The sequence below is a fragment of the Bidens hawaiensis genome, unplaced genomic scaffold (assembly GCF_021521415.1).
Source record: "Bidens hawaiensis isolate Kalapana, Puna unplaced genomic scaffold, B.hawaiensis_p1.1 tig00018030_1, whole genome shotgun sequence".
NCBI lineage: Eukaryota > Viridiplantae > Streptophyta > Magnoliopsida > Asterales > Asteraceae > Bidens > Bidens hawaiensis.
The window spans coordinates 214,828-241,065 of record NW_027492720.1 but is presented as its reverse complement, the minus strand read 5'-3'; positions in this window follow the sequence as shown (position 1 = coordinate 241,065).

Genomic DNA, 26,238 nt, shown 5'->3' with positions numbered 1-26,238 from the left:
GGCCGTGGATGGAAGTGGAGGGAAGGGGTGGGGTGGCAGTGTCGTGAAGTGAGGAAGAAGAAAATGATGAAGGTGGGGGGGGGGTCTAGGGTTGGGTTATATAGTAAAGGTTTAATATATAATAATAATAATAATAATAATAATAATAATAATAATAATAATAATAATAATAATAATAATAAAACTTTGTTATTAATAACAGTAAAAGGATAATAAAGAGGACACTTGGATGCTAAACTTAAACAAGACCCGAACTTAAAAGAAAACCGTGAGGTTGATAAAAGGAATACCCGAACGTAAGATAACTTGCAAATATTATGTACGTATATATAATATAAAGTGTGAAGACAAAAACTTAAGACAAGCTAGAATGAGAATTTAAAATAATAAGTAAAATATTAAAGTATATTAAATTAATATGAACGGACAAAGAAGAATACATGTCGGTTCGATTAAACTTAACCCCGTTAACTTAAGAAATGAATGACAAAAGATTATAGAGTATTAACACGTGTACATTATTGTACAGTTATGTTGGGACTTATATTTTAGACCGATGCATCGAATTATTATTATTATGGGTAAAAATAATTAATATTTTTGGTCTCAACCAACGGTGGATGGCTTGAAGACCAAGACATGCTAGACTAGTATAAATAGATGTATTTGTTAATTTTTCTATCATGAGTGTATTGTGTGAGATCTAGGATGTATCTCTTTGAGAGAGCTGCCGCCTCCAGGATGAGCTCTCCTGGAGGTGGCTAATCTTTATTGTATGTATGTGTGTATGTATGACTGCTTTGTAATGACAATCTTTTGGTTAATGAAATCATACTGCCACCTCTTTATCTTTGTGAATCGATTGCATATGTTTGTTAATCCAGTCTATTGTTCATTGTAATCGATTCAGGCTCTCTCCCAAACACCACTCATCTGTCCAAAACCCCCTTTCAAGAGCGAATACGATTCGATCCTAGCTCAGATTCGAGCTCCACCGTTAATAACGACCATTATTCACGCTTCTGCACCGGGTCTAGGATCTCTCAAGTTAGCCGCACACAACTCAGGAAGGGAACTACTATTAACGGTGAACGTAACAGGATGCAGGTGAGTTCCAGCCCCCTTTACGTGTTATGTTTTTGGGGCTGTATGCATACTACAATGTGTTTAGATTTATACACTTAAATTAAATGGTAAGTGTATATTAGATATATGTTTGTGTATGAATGTGAATGTTATGGATTGAATACTAGTATGCCCATAATTGTTATATTAGTCATGATTGAAGGAAGTTGAAGGAAAAATAATGAAGGTAGAGTTGTATGGTATGATAGAGGGCACCGGACCCTTATAATAACCAAGGTAAGTATGGACTGGACTCTGAGGATATCCAAGGTACGTAGGACACCGGATCCTTATTAATTCTGAGGTGTGTTGGGACTGGACCCTTATAATATCCAAGGTATGTAGGACACCGGATCCTTATTAATTCCGAGGTATGTAAGGTCTGGACCCCTATAATATCCAAGGTATGTAGGACACCGAATCCTTATTAATTCCGAGGTATGTAGTCAGTAAGAAGTATAAATGTATGTATGCATGTTTGAGTAATAGATGAACATGTAAGTATTAATACGCATCCTCGGACGTGCATTAGTAAGTAAATGAACGTAATGTATGTTAATTAACTAGAACTCACTCAACGTAGCTAACTTTTAGTATGCACGCAGGCAAGTCGAATGAGCCAAGTTGCTTGATGAGGACACGTGGCAATAAAAGGAAGACTGACATCGCTATGAAGAAGACACCTGTGTCATTTATGTTTTATGTTTAAGACTTATGTTATGTTATTTTAAGACAAGATGTTTATGTTATGTATGAAGGAAGAACTTTTATTTCCGCTAAATGTTTTAATTAACTCTGATTTTACGAATTATGTGAATGAGTAAATCCAACCAGCATGAAAGTAGGGCACCCGGGTTGGGGGCCTTACAGGTTGGTATTAGAGCATGAGTTCGAGAGAATAAGCATCCTACATGCTTAGACTCGAACAGAGAATGGGACGTAAAGAAGAAAAGAAAGAACATGTCAGTAAGAGAATGCCATGTGTCACTCAATCAAGCTTCAATACGTGAGTGTCCTTACGTGTAACGTAGGGATAAGTAAAAAGTTTATATGAATTGATAGAGATAGAATTACTTGCTTATATTTGAAATGTTTGACTGTTTAATTGCTTTAAGTAGAACCGAGCACAAGTAGACTCACGAAAGGAAGTGTATAGGACACGGAAAGTAACGTGAGCAGCTAATTCTAGCTGGCCACTTTTATTACCTGCAGCTTTACTATCCTTGTACTAAATGGTTCCTCACGTGACGATGTTTGTGTTTTTCCATTAGAATTCGAATGGATGGTGCTAAGACGACTGTTGCGCAAGGAAGGCACACGGGGCGCTGTGGTAGGACACGTGTTAACCGAATACCCTCTGAAGAACCGATTACAGACTCTCATGAAGAGAGAAGCATAACTATATGTGAAGAGGAATATCAGCTCGACTTGGCCATTAAAGCTGCCATTACTCAAGCAGTAGCTGCCGCAGTGAAGAATCTTCAACAAGAAAAGTCTATTGAGGGACGTGCAAGAACTGTGGAGAAGAAAGGGGAGTGGATTTCTCATGCTAAACGACCCGGTACACAGATGATGAATCCCAAGGATAAGAAGCAGAAGACATGAAGGAAATCATGCGAGACTTGTGGTAAGATGCACGGTGGCAAGTGCAAGTGGGTTGCTGGTACTGATGCTTGTCATAAATGTGGAAAGGCTCAAGGTGGAGAGTGTAGGATGGGATCGAATGCATGCTACAAGTGTGGGAAAATGGGACATTATGCTCCGGATTGTACTGCTAAACCCGCGTGTTATAAGTGTGGGAAGACGGACCATTTAGATTGAGGGTGTAATGACGGTGAAGCTGTGAGTAATGGAAAGAGAGATGCTAAAAAGTCAAGGCCAAGCAGATCCCCGATGTTGTGATAGGTACATTTCTAGTAAACGATATTTTGCTTCTGTTCTATTTGATTTTGGTGCTAATAGAAGTTTCGTAGATGTAACATTCTGTAAGTTAACTAGAATGACATGTAGTCGTGTGCCTGAAACACTTATAGTAGAAACGGCTAGTGTTACCTCTGTTAGGATCATGAGAATGGTTAAGAACGGTAAGATAGAGTTAGAGGGACGTGAGTTCCCTGTTACCCGTTATGTAATGACCTTAGGAGGGTTCGATGTGGTTTTATGAATGGATTGGCTGTCGGAGTTTGAGGCTCAGATAGTGTGTAAGAGTAGGTTAATAAGGTTAAAGTCCTTGGATGGTGATACAGTGACGGTTTATGGTGATAAGGAAAGTAAGGAGCTTAACGTCATTTCGATGATAAAAGCCGATAAGATGTTAAAGCGAGGGTGCGGTGCCTACCTGGCATATGTTGTCGACGCTTCGGCGGAGGAAAAGAAATTGAAAGATGTTCCTATAGTGTGCGACTATCCCAAGGTGTTCCCTAAGAACATTCCGGGATTGCCACCGGAACGAGAGGTAGAATTTCAGATTAAGTAAGTACCAGGAGCACAGCTCGTTGCAAAAGCACCTTACCGATTGGCGCCGGCCGAGATGAAAGAATTGATGTCCCAACTGCAAGAACTCCTTGACAAAGGTTTCATATGACCGAGTGTTTCCCCGTGGGGCGCGCCGGTGTTGTTCATGAAGAAGAAAGACGAAAGCATGAGGATGTGTATCGATTATCATGAGCTGAATAAGCTTACAGAAAAGAATAGATATCCGTTGCCACGGATTGACAACTTGTTCGATCAGTTATAAGGTGCTAGCTGGTTCTCGAGGATAGACCTTCAATTAGGCTATCATTAGTTGAAAGTGAAAGAGGCCGACATTCCTAAAATAGCGCTTCGGACACGGTATAGACACTACGAGTTCCTCGTGATGTCGTTCGGTCTAACGAATGCTCCCACGGCATTCATGGACATGATGAATATGGTATGTAGGCCAATTTTAGATAAGTTTTTTATCATTTTTATCGATGATATATTGATTTATTCGAAAAGCGAGTCTGATCATGCTAAGCATCTAAGAGAAGTATTAGAAGTCTTGAAAGAAGAGAAATTGTACACCAAGTTCTCGAAATGCGCGTTCTTGTTACGTGCAGTGCAGTTTCTATGTCACATAATCAATTCTGAAGGGATTACTATGGACCCAGCTAAGATTGAGGCGATAAAGAATTGGAAGACGCCACAAAACCTGACTGAGATACACAGCTTCCTAGGATTAACCGGCTATTACAGGAGATTCATTCAAGGCTTCTCCAAGATAGCCGCACCGTTGACCAGTATGGCCCGAAAGGCTGTGGTATTCGATTGGGGTAGATTCCAAAAGTAGGCGTTCAAAGAATTAAAGAGGAGACTCACGCAGGCTCCTATTCTTGTTTTACCCGACGGTAGCGAGGATTTAATAGTTTATGCAGATGCCTCAATTGGGGTAGATTCCAAAAGTAGGGCCAGTTGCTTTTGGGAGTGATGAAAATGGAGGGAAGATAGTTGGAAGAGGAACACTCACCAATGGCAAGGTATCCTTTGAGAATGTGCTGCATGTTGAAGGACTCTAATACAATCTACTCAGCATTTCTCAAGTTTGTGATAAAGGGTACAAGGTAGCCTTTAATGATGAATACTGCCTAATTTTGAAGCCTGAGTTTGTGATTCCAACTGAGATGATCATGATGATGGCTCCAAGAAATGGCAACCTCTATGAGCTAAGAATGAACACTGCTACATCTAGAGGTGGTTCATGCTTTGTTTCCCAAGCCACTAAAAATGAAACCAAAATGTGGCATAGGAAGATGTGTCATGTAAATTTGAAGAACATGAACAAGCTAGTGAAAGGTGAACATGTGGTTGGCCTTCCCACAAGAGAGTTCAAGCTTGAAGAAAAATGCACATCTTGCCTCAAAGGGAAACAACACAAATCCTCTCATAAGAGCAAAATGATAAACACCATTGATGAGGTCTTGGAACTGTTACACATGGATCTATTTGGTCCTGTAAGTGTTTCAAGTATTGGAAAGAAGAGATATTGCCTAGTGATCACTGATGATTATTCAAGGTTTACTTGGGTATACTTCATGGGCAGCAAAGATGAAACCCCAGATTTAATTAGAACCTATGTGCTGAAAATGGAAAATCAACTTGAAAGAAAGGTTAAGGTCATTAGAAGTGACAATGGGACAGAATTCAAAAATGGGATTATGGATGAATTCTGCACTTCTAAGGGGATCTTTCAACAATACAGTGCACCTAGAACTCCTGAACAGAATAGTGTTGTAGAAAAAAGAAACAGACCATTGATTGAAGCTGCAAGGACCATGATTGCTGATGCTAATCTGCCAGTCACTTTTTGGGCAGAAGCAATCAACACTGCATGTTATGTGCAGAACAGGGTTCTACTAAACAAGGCTCAAAACAAGAATCCATATGAGGTTATCTTCAAAAGAAAACCCTATGAAAACCACTCTAACAATGTTGAAGGACCCAAGTAGCTGTTTGACTTGGAAAAGATGATCAAATCATTCAAAATCTACAATGAAGATATGCATGACAGCATGTACAGAACCAGCTTTGAAGATAAGGGAAAACAAAAACAAGTTGAGCTGGACAAGCTATGGTCATCTGTTGCTCCTGAAAAAAATGGATTTAACTTTGAGAGAAGCAACCAACCAAGGGGTGAAGTTGATCTAAATGAACAAGATGAAGCAATTGAAGTTTCTAATGACGGTCAAAGTGAAGTAGAGAGTGAACCCATTCAAAGTCAACAACCTGTCCAATCTGAAGGGATAAATCAATTTGAAGATAGGTTTCAGTCTTTGTTTGACTCTCTATAATTTGGGTCAAATGAAGCATCATCATCAGAAATTAATCAAGTTGAAGCAAGTGATGAAATTCAAGAGAGAATTGAAAATGAATCTACTGAGTTAAATATGACCAATCTAGAGACAGAAGTGTCTGCACAACAAGTTGTGCAGACCACCTCTGTTGAAAGAAATCACCCTGCAGAAAATATAATAGGAGACTTGCATGAAAGAGTGACTAGAAGCTCTTCTGAAAAGGCAAACATCTGTCTGTATGTCTGCTTCTTATCCCAAGTTGAACCAAAGAATATCAATCAAGCATTAAAGGACAACAGCTGGGTAGAAGCTATGCAGGAAGAGTTAGCCCAATTTAGAGACTTACATGTATGGGACTTGGTTGACAAACCCAGAGGCAAGTATGCTATTGGAACAAAATGGGTATTCAAGAACAAGAAAGATGAAATGGGATAGTGATCAAGAACAAAGCAAGATTGGTGGCTCTAGGATGCTTATTGGAAGAAGGAGTGGACTTTGAAGTGGTTTTTGCTCCAGTTGCACGACTAGAGGCTATCAGGATCTTTTTTGCATATGCAGCATCAATGAACATTAAAGTCTATCAACTTGATGTAAAATCTGCATTCTTAAATGGAAAGATTGATGAAGAAGTTTATGTCACTCAACCACCAGGATTTGAAGACACAGTTCATCCAAACAAAGTTTACAAGCTCAGCAAAGCACTTTATGGATTGCATCAAGCACCAAGAGCATGGTATGATGAGTTGTCAAACCATTTGTTGGAAAATGGCTTCTACAGAGGAGCCATTGACAAGACTCTATTCTACAAATTGAGGAACAAGGATCTGCTGCTGCTGCAAGTGTATGTGGATGACATTATCTTTGTCTCTACAGATGAACAAATGTGCAAAGAGTTTGAGGAAGTGATGAAGTCCAAGTACAAAATGAGCTCAATGGGGGAAATGAATTTCTTCCTTGGACTTCAGGTGCAACAGAAAGCTGATGGAATCTTCATTAATCAATCAAAGTATGTACAAGAGATTCTTAATAAATTTAAGTGCCAAGACCTCAAGATAGTGTCCACACCAATGGACACACATGAGAAAATGGTACCTGATGAAAAGGGGGAGCCGGTGGACCAGCATGAATATAGGCCCAAGATAGGATCACTGATGTATCTCACAACATCTAGGCCAGATATTATGTTTGCTTTGTGTGTCTGTGCCAGATTCCAAGCTAACCCCAAGGTCTCACATATGCTAGCAGTTAAGAGGATCTTCAGATATCTAAAGGGAAAACCATATTTGGGGATTTGGTATCCCAAGAACCTTCCTTTGACTTGATGGCCTACACAGAGAGTGACTATGATGGTTGCAACATGAGTAGAAAATCAACCTCTGGAGGATGCTAGTTTCTAGGGAACAGGCTGGTGTCTTGGCAATGCAAAAAGCAAACTACAGTGTCAATCTCTACCGCTGAAGCTGAATATATTGCTGCCTCTGCTTGCTGTGCACAGGTTATGTGGATTCAAAATCAACTACTGGATTATGGTTTGAATTTCTTACTTACACCTATTTTAATTGATAATACTGCTGCTATGTTTATTGTTAAGAATCCAGTCCAACATTCAAAGACTAAGCACATTGAGATTAGATATCATTTCATTAGGGACTGTTATGAAAAATGTTTAATAGAAATGAAAAGGGTAGACACATCTGATAATTTGGCTGATTTGTTCACTAAACCTTTAGATAAAACCAGGTTTCATTTTTTGTTAAAATGCCTAGGAATGATAAATACTGATGAAGTTTGATTTAGGATGTGTACTTAAGTGAGGTGCTTACTGATTATCTGCGTTACTCACTTTGAATGTTTGCATGATGATTTGCTATGCTTAACTGATTACTCAAATTGCATGAATCATGTGTGTAACTTCATTTGTGTGGAAATTTTGTTAAAACTTCAAATTACAGCTTTTGGTACCTTGATCTGTGCTTGCATGATGTATTTCTGTGATTCTAAGTACTTCGAGCATGAATCTGTGCTTGATAGTGTACTTGTTGCTCTTCAAGCACAAGCAAAGGCTCTTGTAAGACTATTCTCAGTCATTCGAGCACAGATGTCATAGCTCAGCTGCTCCAGCATAGAATTTTGCCTTGAAACACCTTTTCAAGTATTTCATGCATAATTCTGTGTTGCATGGTGTGTTTAATGCTCTTTGAGCATAAACAAACCACACTTGGGTGTCTCAAGTAACTCAAGCACAAATGATGTGTTACTTATGATTGAGCATGGACATGTGTTGTGGAAAACTTTTGAAGTATTTCAAGTACAAGTATACTGCTCGAGCACTCAACTAAGTCTTTCGAGCAAATGTACTGAAATGATCAATTTTAAATTTGCTCGACTGACTTTCGATTATGCTTGATGAACTTCTAAGCATGCTCGGCAGGCTCATGTGATTATCTGAATGATTTCTACTGTATGGATGGATGTGTTTGATATGGTGATAGTGTGTGCCTGTTAAACATGCCTCAAATGACAACGTTGTTTTTAAAATCAATGTTTTTCAATTGAACTTTCAAAAGGAAATGGTTTTTAAAATGGTAAAATTTTTTGACTAAGCAACACTATTTTCGGTGATATTTCATAAGAGACTTGATTATATTATTCAAGTTCCCAGCTTCAAAGAAGCTAGAAACTGTTTTCTGTGGAGATTGAATCCAACATAAATGGGAAATGATAGTATATTGTCTAATCTCCTAACCCATAGATTAGAAGCTTAAAAGATTTCTGTTCAGTAAACTGATAATTCGTGTGGTATCTTCTCATGAGTGTAGTGACTAATGTGATACAAACACAATAATTATACTAAGTTTGATGTGGTGATTCATCCGAAGACCAAGGTATGTTTCCTTACACATCTCTTCGTGTGATAGGCAGAAAGATGATTATCCAATCATACACGAGCCCGTTGCTATCTTGGTATAACAAAACAAATTTTTGAAATATATGAGCAGCAAAAGATCTATAAATTGAAAACTCTATCAAAAGTATAAAGAAGCAATAAGAAAAAGTATTGAAAAGGAAATCTCAAAAATTCTTCAAAATGCATTTTATGGTATAAATGAGGTATCATGACTTTGAGGGGCACCAAGGGAACTACAGGAGTGGGGCATTCAAGTAAGTCCTAAACACTTTGATTATAAGGCATGTAAGTTCGGATAGCTTGTAAGTCCAACGTTCAACCTTGAAGTCTGATATATATATATATATATATATATATATATATATATATATATATATATATGTAATACTGCTCAAACAAATAAATATTTTGACCAAGGCATCAGGGGGTTGAAGTCAAATTGGGGTGATTGGAGAAAGCTAAATAAGCTTTGAGAAGAGATAAGGAACAACCTGAAGTCCGAAGTGTAACCATTCCAACTCAAGCTCCTAATTGAATCTTAAGCATATCACGAAAGTTATAAGAATCAGGTTAAGTGCTTCCACCTAGTGTCAACCTGACTTAAGTCATAATAAGGCTGACAATGAAATGGTGTGACAGTTATTAGATAATCTGATCCCATGTTGAGATCTTTCCAAATGATTTGAAATGAATTTTGAATTGGATTTTGATCTCTTATTTCACCTTAAACAAATTGTTTAGGTCAGCTCATCAAGTTGAAATGATCATTTTTAAAATTCGAGGAGAAGCACTTTGCTTACCAAAATTAATAACGTTGTGTCAAACATCCTATGTGACTTGTACGAATTGTCTGTGTGTTTCGAGCATGCATCTTATGAAAATTTGCTATCAAGTGTTTCGAGCATGCATCTCATGAAAATTTGTTAAGTGTTTCGAGCATGCATCTTACTTACGAGCACCTGCTATGATGTGAAAATTGGACATTATGTGTTTCTAGCATGATTACATTATAAATTGTAAGACCTAAGTCTTCGAGCATAGAAGTATGCTAGGTGTTTCGGTATGAAAGAACTTAAGGAAATGGATCACTTTGTTAAGTAATTCGAGCAACCTAGTAAGCTAGACACTTAGGCTGTGAGTTCAATTACAGGCGTAGGAAAGATTTAATATGCTAAGGCTTTCGAGTATAAGGGTATATCGAACACATTGACGTGTAGCAATCTAAGTTAGTCGAGCAAAGGTTCTAACACTATTAGGAATGCATCTCGAGCATAGGATATTGTCATGATAGATTTCTAAGTATCTCGAGCATGATGCATCATCGAGTAGGGTTAGATTGCATGTCACTCGGGTATACATATTTTAGTAATATTTTACTAAGTACATTCGAGCACACTAACCCTCGAGTATGACTCAATACTTGAGCAGGTTATAATCAAACATCTGGCTACGACATCGAGCACAAGTCTATTCGAGCACATTGCCTCAAGTATACTAGTGCTCAAGAGCATCATATTCCAAGTACTATAAGCAAGGGTTTTACTATATACTCGAGTACAGTGGGAGCCAGCTGTCGCTTTGGCTGTATGCTCGAGCAAAGGAGGTATATTAATTTTGAAATTAAATGACAGCTGTCATGTGCTAGACGACAAAAGAAGGTACTGTACCACCCAAACGTTAGGTATAAAAAGAGGACTTAGAAACTTTTTCACATATTTCTTCCTCTCTCTCAAACCTAAACACAAAACCCTCTTACTCGTGTTATCTTCCACTTACTCGACTATTCTAATACTTGATCGATTTTACTTCGAATACAGCCATTAGCTCTATTTTGACATTGATAAGACATCGTAATTCGATAATCGTCACACCGATTTTGGAATTTGGATTTCTAATTGAACTACCAACTAACTGTTTAATTGTTCTTGCAGGTACGCATATTACTACGGAACAGGTTAATTGAAGACGCCATTAATCATCTAACTATCCTCATATATTAGTTCTATAACTTTGTGTACTAACATATTCTCTTGTTTTGCAGAACTGATGGCCTTAAAATTCGAAAAGAGGCACAATCTGTGCGCTCAGTTGGAACTTGATAATGACAACCGGGAGTTGGAGCTAATGATAAACTTTTTGAGGAACTCTAACTTGGGAATAGCTCTTACTGAAAGCCCCACAATTTACAGGGATCATATTGCAGATTTTGGGGCTCGGCTATGTATGTAAATGATGTTAACGGGGAAAGGATTGAGGCATCGGTCCTGAATAATGATATTGAGATCACAGAAGCATCAATATGAGCTGCTTTGGAACTAAACGACAACTTTAATGCTCAGTCATCCTACTCTGTTCCCGGATTATTGAGAGTCTTTCAAGAGACTATGGGGTACCAAGGAGGTGTGAAGGAGGGCCAGTTCCAGAAGGGAAGTTTTCCGCTAATCTACCGATTCCTGGTCCATCACGTCATCCAATCCTTATCTCCAAGGAGAGGGACTTGGACTTTTTTGAGTAAAGAGCTCGGGACTCTCACAGTGGCCATATTATACCAACATCCCTTCAACATTTCAAGATTTACCTTTCAAGGGTTGGTGTCAAATGCAGAGAAGCAAGTCAATCAGTGATTTCTTATGTATCCTAGGTTTCTATAGATTTTGATAAACAGGGAATTGCATGATCTTCAAAGAATGGGAGAGGTTTTGAGACTGCAGGACCCCAACATATGCAAAAGAATGAAAGATGCTCAGAGCAAATTTGTTGACAATGATGATTGGGATGTACTCCCATGGTTGCTTGTACCAGCACTAGGAGCTATTAATGTACCTAGAACCCCTAGTAATAGTGAGGATGAAGAGGATGATGATGATCAAAACGATGATGGGGACAATGGTCCAAAAGGTGGAAATGCCATGGTTATTGGGGGTAATAATGATGCACAGGAGTTTATTGAGGGAAATGTACAAATGATTGAACAATCTACTCAGATAGGAGATGTTGCAGGTTTGGAAATGTACAAATGATTGAACAATCTACTCAGATAGGAGATGCTGCAGGTTTGGAAATGTACAAATGATTGAACAATCTACTCAGACAGGAGATGATGTATTTATCGCAAATGTTATATCAGATGTTGCTGATACCATTGAGAAGATAATTCCACTAGATTCACCACCACCTGAATCTACAATGATGACACAGACTCCATTGAACTTAATGATGTAGATGATAATGTTCCTTCCTCACCAGCTACCATTGAACCAGCCATCTCAGACTCTGAACCAGTCATTGACCATATTCCTTCACCACCAACATCACCACTTATCGAACCTATCATCACAACACCTGTTTCCCAACCTGTTCAAGATATACCTCTTCAAACCTCACCATCCTCTCCATTAAAAGAAACACATGCCACCACCACTACCTATCCAACACAACCACTTCCCATAGAACCTGAACCTTATCAAGTTCCATCTCCGGAAACCGATGATTTCGAACCTTTTTCAGAGCCAGACTTCAAACCAGCCCAAGAGACTCCTACCTCAAGCCCTAATCTTTATGACGTTGTTTGTGAGAATGCCAAGCTTGAATTTGGAAACATATTGCTGAGAGAAAAGAATGCCATATTAGCTACAAGGAACTCGGCATTGGAGTCTGTTTTGACTGAAGCTCTAAAACGAATTCAAACCCTTGAGGGGCAGTTTGAGGTTGAGAAGACCTCAGGTGCACCAAAACAGGGGGAGACACCTGAAGGTGCAGAAAGTCTAAAAGTGATTGGAGAGATGTATGAATGTTCTGATGAAGAAGTGATGGAGGATGGATCATCAGATGCACTGAAGTTAATAAAGGAAGAGTTTGAAGATGAAAAATCTGGTGATGAGGGGGAGAATAAGGTTAATAAATTAAGAAACTGAAGAAGAAATGTTGAAAAGAAAAGAAAAGGGAAAGGGGATTGCACTTACTGATGATGATTTACATCCCCTGCCCCAACACAAAGTTCAATCTAATGATATACTGCACAAGGAAAATATGATTGATCCTAATGTTGAAGAAGCTGAATCTGTCAAGACTGTCATAAGGTTAATGAATGAAGATTTGGAGTCTCTGGATAGAGAAGATGAGGAGGAAATACCACAATAAGTACTTGAAGCATTAATAAACATGAAGGAGAAAGACAAGGAGGATGATAGAAGGTTGAAGGAGGCTGATGAGGCAATTAAGGCCACACTGGATGCTCTAAGAGCAAATATGAATGTTGATGAACAAGAACAGGACACAACTGAAGAACCAGTGACAACTGAACATGAAGAGCCTATAGTGATTGAACCTGAACTACCTGAAACTGAACCTGTCAACATTGAAATGGAAACTGATAAAGAACAAGAGACTAGCGTGGAGATAAGAGAAGAACCAAAAGGGGTTGAGGCACCAAAAATGCCATGGAATGTTTATGTCAAATTTATTGCTTAGTCAGTTATGCTCAGAACACATTTTGACATTCTCTTACACCCTGAAGAGTTCAGACTAGAAACTGTGGATGCAGCCAGGAGAGCTCACGAAGAACAACAATAGGAACACTGGAAGAAAAGTCAACTCCTGCTAGCAGACAAATCTGAACCAATAATTGATGAAGTTTGTGATGAAGCTGATCATAAGTCAGAAGAGATCAACGATGGAGAATCTCAGACATCTGAGTCAGTTGATGAGGAAATTATAATTGAAGAGCCAGAAGCTAAAGTGACACAACCTAACACATCCACTCCATCTCAATCAACTCTGAAACCAAAAGAAATAGCTGAGACTGAAACACCCAAATCCAAAAGACAAAAATTCGTAAAGGTAATGGTTTAAAAAAGGAGATTGGACAAACTTGAAGAAAGGAGAAGGGCTCAATCTGCAAGAAATGAAAAACCAATGATTGGGGCTCTTCACAATCTTGATGAAACAATTGAAATAGAAGATGATAGTGAAGGTGAAATAGAAGGTGCTGAAAAGGAGAATGAAGATAGAGACTATCTGATCAGCTTGGGCTATGATTTGAAATATCTTCATAGATTATCCAAAGAGGTCATAGCCTCTGAAGCTGAAGGGTGGAGAAAGAGAGAGACAAGAAGGGAATTTCTGATAAAGGCTGGGTATAAGCCTGCATTTTTAAATTTACAATCTTTTGACTCCATTGATAAGTTATACAAAAAGGCCCTGGTAGATGACATGGCAAGCATGGTTGAAAGAGTGAACAAAAGAAGAAAGACAAATGATGACAAGAAATATGAATCCATGAAGGAGAAACATAAAGATATTCAATTCCTACAAATTCATGGTTTTGAATACGAGTCATTGATCAAACTCACTCTGGAGGAGTTGAATAAGAATGTTCAGAATGTGAAACACTCTCATGTGAGAAAACAGACATCTGCCAATATTGAAAGAGAGAAAAAGCAAAATGAGCGGAAAGAAAAAGAGAGAATTGAGGATGAAAAGAAGAAAGAGGAGGCGAAAAGGTGGTTTGAAGATCCTTAAGGAGTAGAAATATTGAAGAAGATTGTCATGGGAAAAGGAATGACAGAAGAACAGTTTCAAAACATGCCTCATGAACAGTTAATGGATATATACAATAGAGAGCAGAAACTGTATCTGGAAACACAAAGAAGGTTAGAAGAAGAGAAAAGAAAGATGAAGGATTTGGTCAGAGTAGAGATGATGAGTGCGTTGCACAAGAAGGGAGTAAATATGGGAAGACTGATAAATCAATCTGATGAAAGTTTGAAAAGATGGTATGAGGAAGAGGGGCTAGATAAAGTAAAGAAAACTCAACAAGGAAGCACTAGCCGAGCACCATTAAGATCTGAGAGTGTGAGGCACGAGCAACCAAGAGATTTGAATCTGCCCACACATCTCTTCTTTGATAAAAGGTCAAAGACCTTGAGAGTTGTAACAGAAGATCAAGAGGAAACTCTCATCATATTTAGAGATGAATTGAGAACTTTTACAAGAGAACAATTAACAAAGATGCCTGAATTGACACTGCATGACAATAAAATCAGAAGTCAGCCATCTAGTCAACAAAGAAATGATCTCTCAAAATTTATAAGAGAACAAGTAGAAAGGGGATTCCCATTCTTGCAACAGAAGAATAGAGAGATAAGAAGCCAGGCAAAGAGGGAGAAAAGAAACAGAAGGATTAATGAAGTGCACATCTCAGAACTCTCCCTCTTTGATACCAAGAAACGAAAGTCTCAAGCAAGCAACTCACATGATAAAAGGAAGAATTTAAAAGAGTGCTTAGCTATGAGAGAAGTGATGCAAGAACCAAGCTCACTGGTGCAACAATATGGGAGAATCACGTACATAACTTACAATCAGCACAATGATTCAATTTCATTGAGAAATGAGTCTGGCATACCCATTGCAGTGATAAAACATGATGAAGATCTTAAATTTATGCATCCTCAGGACCTTCAAGACTTAATTGATGCCAGATTTCCATATGACTACTCTGATGTCGTAGAGCTCGACATGATTAAACAGAAGGCAGCCCTTGTCAAGAGAATGAAAGAAAGATCTGATACAGGGAGCAGGAGGAAAAGATAGCAGAAAAGGGATAAATGATTATTAGTTTTTGTTTCTGTATATCTTGTAATTTTTGTTTAAGTTGTACTTGATGTAAAGACTTTAATGTGCAATGCCCAAGAGGCAGAATTTTTACTTATGTAATGAAATGAAATTTTCATAAATGGTATATCTTTGATGTCTGATACATGTGTAACTCTATGCAGGTATGTTTTGGTGCATCTGAGCTTGTTCCAATCTAGGGGGAGATTGTTGGGTCAGATTTATGATAAGGAAGATTAGAATCTTCTCAACCTCCTCAAAAAACGGCTAAGTATGCACTTCGAGCAAGTATAGACGATCGAGCATGTACCTCGAGCAAGGTCTTCAGAACCTTAAATGGTTGATTCTTCTAAGTGTTAAGGCTTCGAGCAAGCTACACTTCAACGAGCAAGAGTATTCTTCTATCGAGCATGGATTGCCAATCGAGCAAACAGCTTGATCGAACAAGTTTTAACCAAGTGTTACGAGCACCTTAATGATCGAGCACATAGGGACAAGCATGGATGCAATAAGAAGATGTCACGTGATCAAAGCAAGGACTTCGAGCACAGTTCAGTTCCCCGAGCAAGATTTTGTAAGACCCCAAAACCCGGGAATCCTACAGTTGGTCATCATATCCAAAAATTCTCAAAAATTTAAAAACCAAACAAGTTAATCTTATTAAATCAATTTAGAGTAATAAACAGCGGAATAGCAAATATCAAAATCCCAAAAACACCGGGAAAAGTACCCAAAACCAAAATTTAAATGCTTAAAGTAATAAATGAAAATAAAACAGTTTGCATTATTATTCCCCGCCTAGATATGCCTTCAACCGTCCGAGTAGTCTCGAGCACGTCTAAGCGGTAAGCATCCTCCTCTCAACCTTAAAATCAATCTAACATACACACAAAGTCAGCTAGAGCTGAGTGAGTTCAAGTTTTCATAAACAATATTCATACTTTATTTCAAAGTTATAGCTCTAAAACAGTAGAGAGAATAATAATAAAATAAATAAATACATTTCACCAATTAATACATTCATCGTCGAACACGCGTACATGGGCCTCTCCACCACGAGTCAAGACTCGAGTAATATATTTGACCCGGACGCGGTAAGACCTAAACACGTGACACGAGCCTCTCCACCACGAGTCAAACCCGAGTAATATATTCGACTCGGTCACGGCTTACACATCCAAACACGTGATACGGGCCTCTCCACCACGAGTTTAACTCGAGTAATATATTTGACCCAATCACGGTTTAACATACAACGGGCCTCTTCACCATGGGATTTTAAAACCTGAGTTTATATTTGACCCGCCAAAATGATGATCACGCCACACGAGCCTTTTCACCACGAGATTTGAAAACCCGAGTAATATATTTGACCCGGCCGTAATCACCATGCACACACACATCAATAAGCCTACTTACATCATTCTTAGCCACAAGGAACTAAATATCATAACACAACCGTAGGCTATAAGGTAGCACATGCTCATACCTATATACATAGATGAATATATATAATCCCAAATATACCATATCACAAGTAAGACATCCTTAGTCACGAATGACTAACTAACATCACTAATCATAGGCCATAAGATAACACGTGTGTATACATACCTAAATATCATCACAAGATATACCATAATACAAGTAAGCCTTTGCAAAATCATTTAAACGGTTTGTCAAGTATAATCAGTTAGGTGTGTATGCTAGCCCAAAACTTGAAAAGCGTGTAAAGGGGCATCATGAACTCACCTGACACAGGGCACACGATCACAACGAGCTAGAGAATCCCTAAGTTTCCCACGACTCAACTCGCAAGCATAACGCACAAATTACCAATGAACGCGAATTTGCGTTGTACCGACCCGTTTGAATAACCGACAACCAATTCAGCCCCATTAATTATAAAAACAACTTTCCAACAGCCCGTACATCAAACCGAGGTCACCCGAACTGAATTGGTCATTAATTACCTCAACCCTCGCGTTAAACGCAACAATCTACCACTCTAGCCAACCGAAAACTATCTTTCAAACTACAACTAGTTGACCAATCAAACGAACACCAATGTGCGTAATTTTAAAGTATGTAATACTAGACATACCTAGGAAGATGTTGGTGCAAAAACTCACTTCAAACAGCCCCGACAAGAACACAATTGAACATCCACTGTTTAAGCCTAAAACGAACTTATCGATCAATAACAAGTAAAACGTGCAAATTTTAGCATGCGAAGATGCATTTAATTACATAGGATAACCTTTGAAATAAATTATTAAATTTTTACAAAACTTTAATAAATGTCTTAGGTTTATAAAAATATTTTTGTTATATTTTTCTAGTGGACAGAAAAATCATAAAAATTCTTCCAACACAGAAAGGTATGTGCAGTTATTTCAGTGTGCAACAAAATGGTTTTATTTTTATAAAAATCATTACCAAACCAAATTAAATGATTCCAATTGGGTTTGGTTTCTAACTCAAAATATTAACTTACAGAAGTTGAACCAACCAATTTGGACTTCTCGAAAAAGAGTTATGATGTCGGGAAGACAGACCAGAATCCGTCACCCCACATCAGCTTTGACACCCGTTTGTATAAAATCATAAAAACCATTCAAATCTTGTCCAAAAATTACAATTTATACCTTTCTGGAAACTAGACTCAAAGTATAACACATAAAAACAAGAATCGATCAAAAACTATCAATTTTCATTGAGTTACAGACCAAACAATAAGCAAGTACGAATCTGTCAGCAACTGTTTTAATCAAAACTCAAACCCTAATATGATTATGACATCTCTAGGGTTCAATAAAGATTTTAATGGTGAAAAAGACTTGTATTGATACTATACTAACCTTGAATTAAAGTTTGGAACCTAGGAATGGACGGAAAAATGAAGAAACGCAGGTGTGGTGGCTGCCCCTTCAGGCCGATCGGAACAATGGAGGAGGAAGAGATGGAGTTAGGGTTTTGTTATAATAATGTTACACTTAGGCCCCTTTAACTTGTAAAACATGATGTATTGCGCCAAAGGTTAGATAACACGGCTTTTGGGAATGGCTAGGAGGTCCCCTAAGAACGCCAACTCGGTCTCGGTAAAGTATACAAACTTTATAATGCCTAAATTTTTAACGAAAATTAACGAGCGTTACAGATTTACATATGAGCATGCTAAAGATTGCTGAATAAGAAGACTGAAGAGATCAAGAAGAATGAGCTTGCTCGATGGACTAGATCGAGCAAATCATGGTTTAGTCAAGAGGAATGAAGCTTGCTGGAGGGGAATATCTTCACTGAAGATATTCTAAGTAAAGTATACTCGAGGACATTCATCGAGCATACCTAGCATAGTGAGTTTGCTCGAGCAAGATTGTTACCTTGCTCGAGGACTCAACACTTGTATTATATTGTATTTCATTATGTAATGATTAGGAACTTCTAGAAGGAATGTCAGGGACTATAAATAGACGTCCTATGTTTCCATTTAGGGCACGGAAAATGGATAAGGAAAACGTTGGTAAACACGGAATACGAGAAACAATCTAAAAGAATATTATATTTTGTTTCCTCGTACAGCCGCCGCCGCCGTCATACACGAAACCCTATGTAAGGCCTCGAACCCTGGGAACCCTACAGTTGGTATTCATAAAAAATACTTAAGAAAATATTTAAACTTGAAAACGGTTCCTTCCATTAAAACAAACATCTTATAGTATAATTAAGCGGAAAAACATAAATAATAAAATGAATTCCCAAAAACCCGGGAATTTTGCATAAAATCAATTTAAATATAATTTATAAAACTTTTTGAAATAAAATGTTCAAAAGTAAATTCATCCATCCACGTATGCCCTTCACCGTCCAAGTAGCTTCGTGCACGTCCAAGCGATAAAAAAAATCCTCTTCCTAAACTGAAACTCACACTAACATGCACACAAAGTCAGTTTGAGCTGAGTGAGTTCAAGTTTTAAATAAATAACATCAGTAATAATAATTATGAGAGTCATACCAAAAGTTCAAAAATAAAAAGGGTACATCAATTAAGTCATCATCACTGATAGATAATCATTCTCATACATATATATATATATACACATAAATATATATATAAACATCCTTACAAGTACATCCCTATATATATATATATATATATATATATATATATATATATATATAACATCCAAGTAAAACATCAGGGTCGAGCAAACGTACAACCCAAACACGTAACATCTCATCAACGCATGCAAACACAAAGTAGGCATACGTAACATCTATATATATATATATATATATATATAACATCCAAGTATAACATCAGGGTCGAGCAAACGTACAACCCAAACATGTAACATCTCATCAACGCATGCAAACACAAAGTAGGCATACGTAACATCAGTAGTCGATACGACTACAACATCGCCAAATATATGCCAAACAATAATGTGTGTGTATATATATACTATAACATCCCAAGGCCTACCATATACTAGCAGCCTATGTAAAACAGTTTAAACGTTTCATCAAGAAAATCACTTAGGTGTGCATGCTAGCCCAAAACTTAAAATAGTTAAAAAGGGGCATCATGAACTCACCTGACATAAGACCTGGGTTCACCACAAGCTAGAAAATCCCTAAGTAATCCCAAAACTCAAACACCTGTCGGTTTACATTCAATCAATACTAATGACATCAAGATGACTCGTTTATCCTACGAGACGTTCTAACATGGTTCGAGTTACCCAAACCCTTGACCTCATCAAACTAAACCACAACAGCCCTCGAGTTCTCACATTCACCAAAACAACCCTTAGGTACTCCCGGGAATAAAGAATCCCCAATTTGCCCCCATAAGCACTAGGTGACACTAAAACGAACGTTTAAGAGTCGTTTAGGCCATTAACATCCAACTCAGCCCTGTGTGGACCCATTATGATAAAATCACAGCAACAACTCCACACGACGCCACACGAGTCAAATGGGTCGGTAACCCGCAAGTACAACGCACCAACTATTCAACAAACGCAATTGCGCGTTGTACCGACCCGTTGGAGTAACCGACAACCAATTCAGCCCCAAAACTTATAAAAATGAATTTTGAACAGCCCATACATCAAACAGCTAAATTGGTCGTTAATCACTTCAACTCTCGCGTTAAACGCACCAAACTACAATTCTAGTCAACCGAACATAACAACCAAACTACAACTAGTTGACCGACCTAACGAACACCAATGAACATGATTCTCAAATATGACATACTAGACATACCTAGGAAGATTTTGGTGTAAAAACCTCAACCAAAACAGTCCCGAAACCTTTCAATTGGACAGCCACCCGGTTAGCCTACAACAAGCCATTAATCAATCAATACGCGTAATATAAAGACCAATTAAGGTGTAAAAGACATGGGGAATCGTAAAACCGACCTTAAAGTTTTTACGGTGTAATCTTGGCTGCACAGAAGATTTTCGCGAGGGGGGGTCCTAAGTTCCGATCGGCGCTGAAGGGTTAGGGTTAGGGTTAGGTTATATTTTTTTTGTTTTATGATATAATATAAGAAGTTACATCCAAGTCCCTCCAAATTGAAGTATAAGATTTTATGGAAGAAAAGTTAAATGGTTTAATGTACCGTGATGACGTAAAGGATTCCGAAAAATGTCGGTTAAATCCCAAGAATTATACATACTTTACAAGCTTTAACTCTTGGAACCGAAATTAACGGGCGTTACAAGTCCACCCCCTTACAATGGGATTCGTCCCCGAATCCCGATGCGACAGGAACAACTGCAGATAGAGTTTCACCATCTCGTCTTCGGACTCCCAAGTAGCCTCGGAACCCCTACGGTGCCTCCACCACACCTTCACCTATCTAACCACCTTATTTCTCATACGCCTTTCCTGACGGTCAAATATAGCAATAGGTTCCTCAACGTAGTTCAGTTTACTATCAAGCTCAATATCATCAAGAGGCACATGAGCCTCCTCATCTGCTAAACACTTCCTCAAATGGGATACATGGAACGTAAGATGAATCCCCGCGAGCTCCTCGGGAAATTCCAACCTATACACTACCTCACCAACACGAAACAATATACGGAATGGGCCAATAACCTCGGACTAAGCTTCCCTCTCTTACGAAAACGAATAATACCCTTCCAAGGAGAAACTTTCAACATAACCCGATCCCCGGCCTCAAACACAATAGGCCTTTGCCTTTTATCCGCATAAGACTTTTGACGATCCTGAGCGGTCTTCATAAAAGTCTTAATATTATCAAGCTTCTCAGTCGTAGCCTCGACCACCTCCAAACTACCCAACTGCTTCTGACCAATGGAACCCCAACGGACTGGAGTCCTACACCTCCTACCATACAGCATCTCAAATGGTGGCATCCCAATCGTGGCGTGATAACTGTTGTTATACGAGAATTCTACCAATGGTAAGTGATGATCCCAACTACCACCAAAATCGATAACACAAGCCCGCAACATATCCTCAAGTGTTTGAATGGTCCTCTCGGACTGACCATCCGTCTGCGGGTGATAGGCAGTACTGATAAGGAGTTTGGTACCCATCTCCTCGTGAAACTTCTTCCAAAACCTGGAGGTAAAACGCGTATCCCTATCCGAAACTATAGATACCGGCACCCCGTGCCTAGAAACGATCTCACGAATAAACTCATCGGCCAGCTGCTCAGAATTAAAAGTCTCCCGAATCGGCAAGAAATGAGCGTTCTTGGTCAGTCTATCAACGATTACCCAAATGGTGTCGTAATTACCCCTAGGAGTACGAGGCAGTTTAGTCACAAAATCCATCGTAAGATGCTCCCATTTTCACTCAGGTATTTCCAATGGTTGAAGTTTCCCGAACGGCTTCTTGTGCTCGGCCTTAACCTGTAGACACGTCAAACACTTACTCACATACTGAGCCACCTCAAACTTCATCGCCGGCCACCAATAATTCTTCTTCAGGTCTTGATACATCTTGGTCGCGCCCGGATGAACGGAATAGCGCGACTTGTGTGCTTCATCTAAAATCTTACCTCTAAATCCCCCATACCTCGGTACCCATAAACGTCCATCCTTATACTTTACCCCATCACCGACGTCTTCCAATAACTTTTCCTGACCCCAAATACGTTCTAACATAATCCATTACACCTGCAAGGCTTCATTCTGGACGTTGGCTATTTGTTTCAAAATATCGGGTTTAAGAATAAGCTGATAAGATTTCACACGAATAGGTTTCGGTCTCTCCTTCCGGCTCAACGCGTCGGCTACCACGTTAGCCTTACTGGATGGTACATAATCTCCAGATTATAATCCTTAATCAACTCCAACCATCGACGCTGACACATATTCAGTTCCTTTTGTTCGAAGAAATACTTTAAGCTCTTATGATCGGTGTAGATAACGCAAGAAACACCGTACAAATAATGCCTCCACAACTTGAGTGCAAACACAACCGCTGCCAACTCCAAATCGTGCGTAGGATAATTCGCCTCATGTGGCTTCAACTGTCGTGAGTCATAAGCGATGACTCGACCTCGCTGCATTAGAACACACCCAAGCCCCTGATAAGAGGCATCAGAATACATCACCAGATCATCGGTGCCATCAGGTAAAGCTAAAATCGGGGTATGCGTCAACCGGTTCTTCAACTCGGGAAATGCCTCCTCTTGCTCAGTGCCCCAAACGAACTGAACATTCTTCTTAGTCAACTTGGTCAATGACGAAGCAATTTTCAAAAAGTTGGGAATAAAGCGGCGGTAATACCCCGCCAAGCCCAGAAAACTACTAATTTCAGATGGAGACTTAGGAGGTTCCCATTCGTTCACGGCTTCCACCTTTGCAGGGTCAACCAAAATACCACTCGGGTTAATGACATGATCCAAGAACTGAACCTCGCGCAACCAAAAATAACACTTAGAAAACTTCGCATACAACTAGTTCTTTCGCAAAGCTTCCAAACTTCCGTGAGATGACCGGCGTGATCGGATTCGCTTTTGGAATATACCAGAATGTCGTCGATGAATACAATAATCGAACGGTCGAGCATCGGCTTACACACCCGGTTCATGAGATCCATGAACGCGGCTAGTGCGTTGGTCAAACCGAAAGACATCACGAGGAACTCATAATGTCCATAACGAGTGCGGAAAGCGGTCTTAGGAATATCTTCCTCCCGAATTTTTAACTGACGATACCCGGACCTAAGGTCGATCTTCGAGAACCAACTAACTCCTTGGAGTTGATCAAATAAGTTGTCGATCCTCGGTAGAGGGTACCGATTTTTAACAGTGAGCTTATTCAATTCACGGTAGTCAATGCACATCCGCATGCTACCGTCCTTCTTCTTAACGAACAGGACCAGGGCACCCCAAGGTGAGATGCTCGGTTGAATGAAGCCCTTGTCGAGCAAGTCTTCCAACTGGGCCATAAATTCTTTCATTTCATTCGGTGCTAGACGATAAGGGGCTCGAGCAATGGGTTTTGCGCCCGGCACAAGATCTATCTAGAACTCGACCTCGCGGTCCGGCGCCACATCTGATAAATCATCTGGGAATACATCCGGGAAATCCCGAACAATAGGAACATCACCGACGGTAGCCACCTCGGTTTTCATATTTATAGCATACGCTAGATACGCCCCGCAACCCCGTTGCATCAACCTTCCCGCCTTAAGCATAGATATGATATGTGGCGTCGCACTGTTCCGGTCACCGAAGACCGTAATTGGGGTCCCATCCGGGGCCCTCAGACAAACAAGTTTCTTACCACAAATGATCTGAGCATCAACACTTGCGAGCCAATCCATCCAGAGCACCACATCGAAACAACCAAGCGGCATCAAATACAATCGCACCAGAAATCTATACCGAGAAAAACTCAATGGAAAAACCTTGAATAGCCCTAGACACAGACACGGATTTTTCCTACGGCGACCTCAACCTCAAACACATCGACTACGCGCTCAGGTGATTTATTCAACGAGGAACAGAAAGCGGTAGACACAAAACTTCTACTGGCGCCCGAATCAAATAAAACTGACGCCTGTAATTCATCAAGTAGAAAGGTACCTGAAATGACATATGCATCCTCCTTCGCCTCCCTCTTGGAGATGTTGAAGGCCCTCGCCCTGGTCTTCGGTTTCTCTTCCACCTTCCCACTCGAAAAAGTCCCCTGACCTGACCCCCCCCCCCCCCCGCCTTACTGGTAGGACAGTTTGATGCTAAGTGACCGGAGCCCTTACAGCAGAAACAAGTCAACGTCGGACACACAAAGTGGGGTGTCCAACCTTATCACAACGAAAACAGGAGCCACACCCACTCTTACATTCCCCCTTGTGTGGTTTCCCGCACTTTTTACAATTACCCAACGACGTATCCCTTTTAAAATCCGAATTCTCAGTCTTTACCCTCTTCTCAGCCGAATTAAAGTTGTTTCCCCCTGGTCGCTTACCGTACGAATTTGAGTTCCAAGTCTTTCTAGTCTCGATCGGCGGCAACTTCTCCCTCTGATCATACAATGTACCTACTAGAGTAACCACCGAGTGAAAAGAGTTCATGTCGGTAGTCACCACACCCCTACGAATATCCACCGGAAGCCCCTTCACATACTTTTTAATCCTCTTGGCCTCGGGATTAACCAAATCGGGACATAAACGAGCCATCTGGTTAAACTTGGTAGTATACTCCCAATGCGTCATGCTACCCGCCTCCAAGGTCAAGAATTCCTATTCCATCTTATCCAATTCACGCGGAGGACAAAACTGATCAAGAACCAATTTCTTCAACTCATCCCATGTTATCTTCCTAATCGAACAATCACCCATAGCTTGCGCCAAGTTATCTCACCAACATAGTGCCTCGGAACGAAACGAGGCAGTAGCATAAGTCACCATGTCATCCCCCTTGCACTTACTAACCCTTAGAACAGCCTCCATCTCTCTCACCCACTGATGTGCTGCCAACACATCTTTAGTACCATCGAAAGAAGGGGGGTCACACTTCTTAAAGTCACCATACGAGCAACCCCGAGTAGATACACTAATAGTCCACACCTCATCCTCATCCCCACTTGGCACATACACTCCTCTTCCGCTTCGACCTGCACCTCCTTACTCTTCCTTCCCTTATCCGAACCCTTACCAACCAGTGACTCCTCCATGGCCCTGACGGCCTCAGCAACGATCTCAAGAATGGCGCTACGGAGCACCTGGTAGACCTCATCCGCGTTATCCGCACGCATAGCAGGATCTAAGGCGGGGTTATCCCCATCCTCATGAATTGGGGCTTCCTGCTGGGAAGTAGGAATTGTCAGGACCGTTAGTCAGGTGAAACCTTAGCAAAGGTTCGACAAGAACACACCGACTCGAACACCCAAAGACTTATTGAATATTCCGGCGGAATCAGGATATCCAATGATTGAGAATGAAGGGTTGTGAACAGATATCAAACACAAAACAGTAAATAATAATCAGTAAATGCTATTTCAGAGACAAAGATTCACTATATTTAATGATACATCAAAGGAACAGTGAATGGAATGTCTAGGGTTTTGTGTGACGTCGGCGGCTATTGTACGATGAACAAAATGGAATGTTTTTTTTCGTAATCAGTGCGTGCCATCCAAGTCCGTCTCGAAATCCATACCCTAAAGGTACCCTAGGACGTCTATTTATAGACTTTGACATTCCTTCTACAAGTCCTAGTCATTACATAATGAAAGATAAATCTAATACAAGTGTTACAGTCCTCGAGCAAGGTACATACCT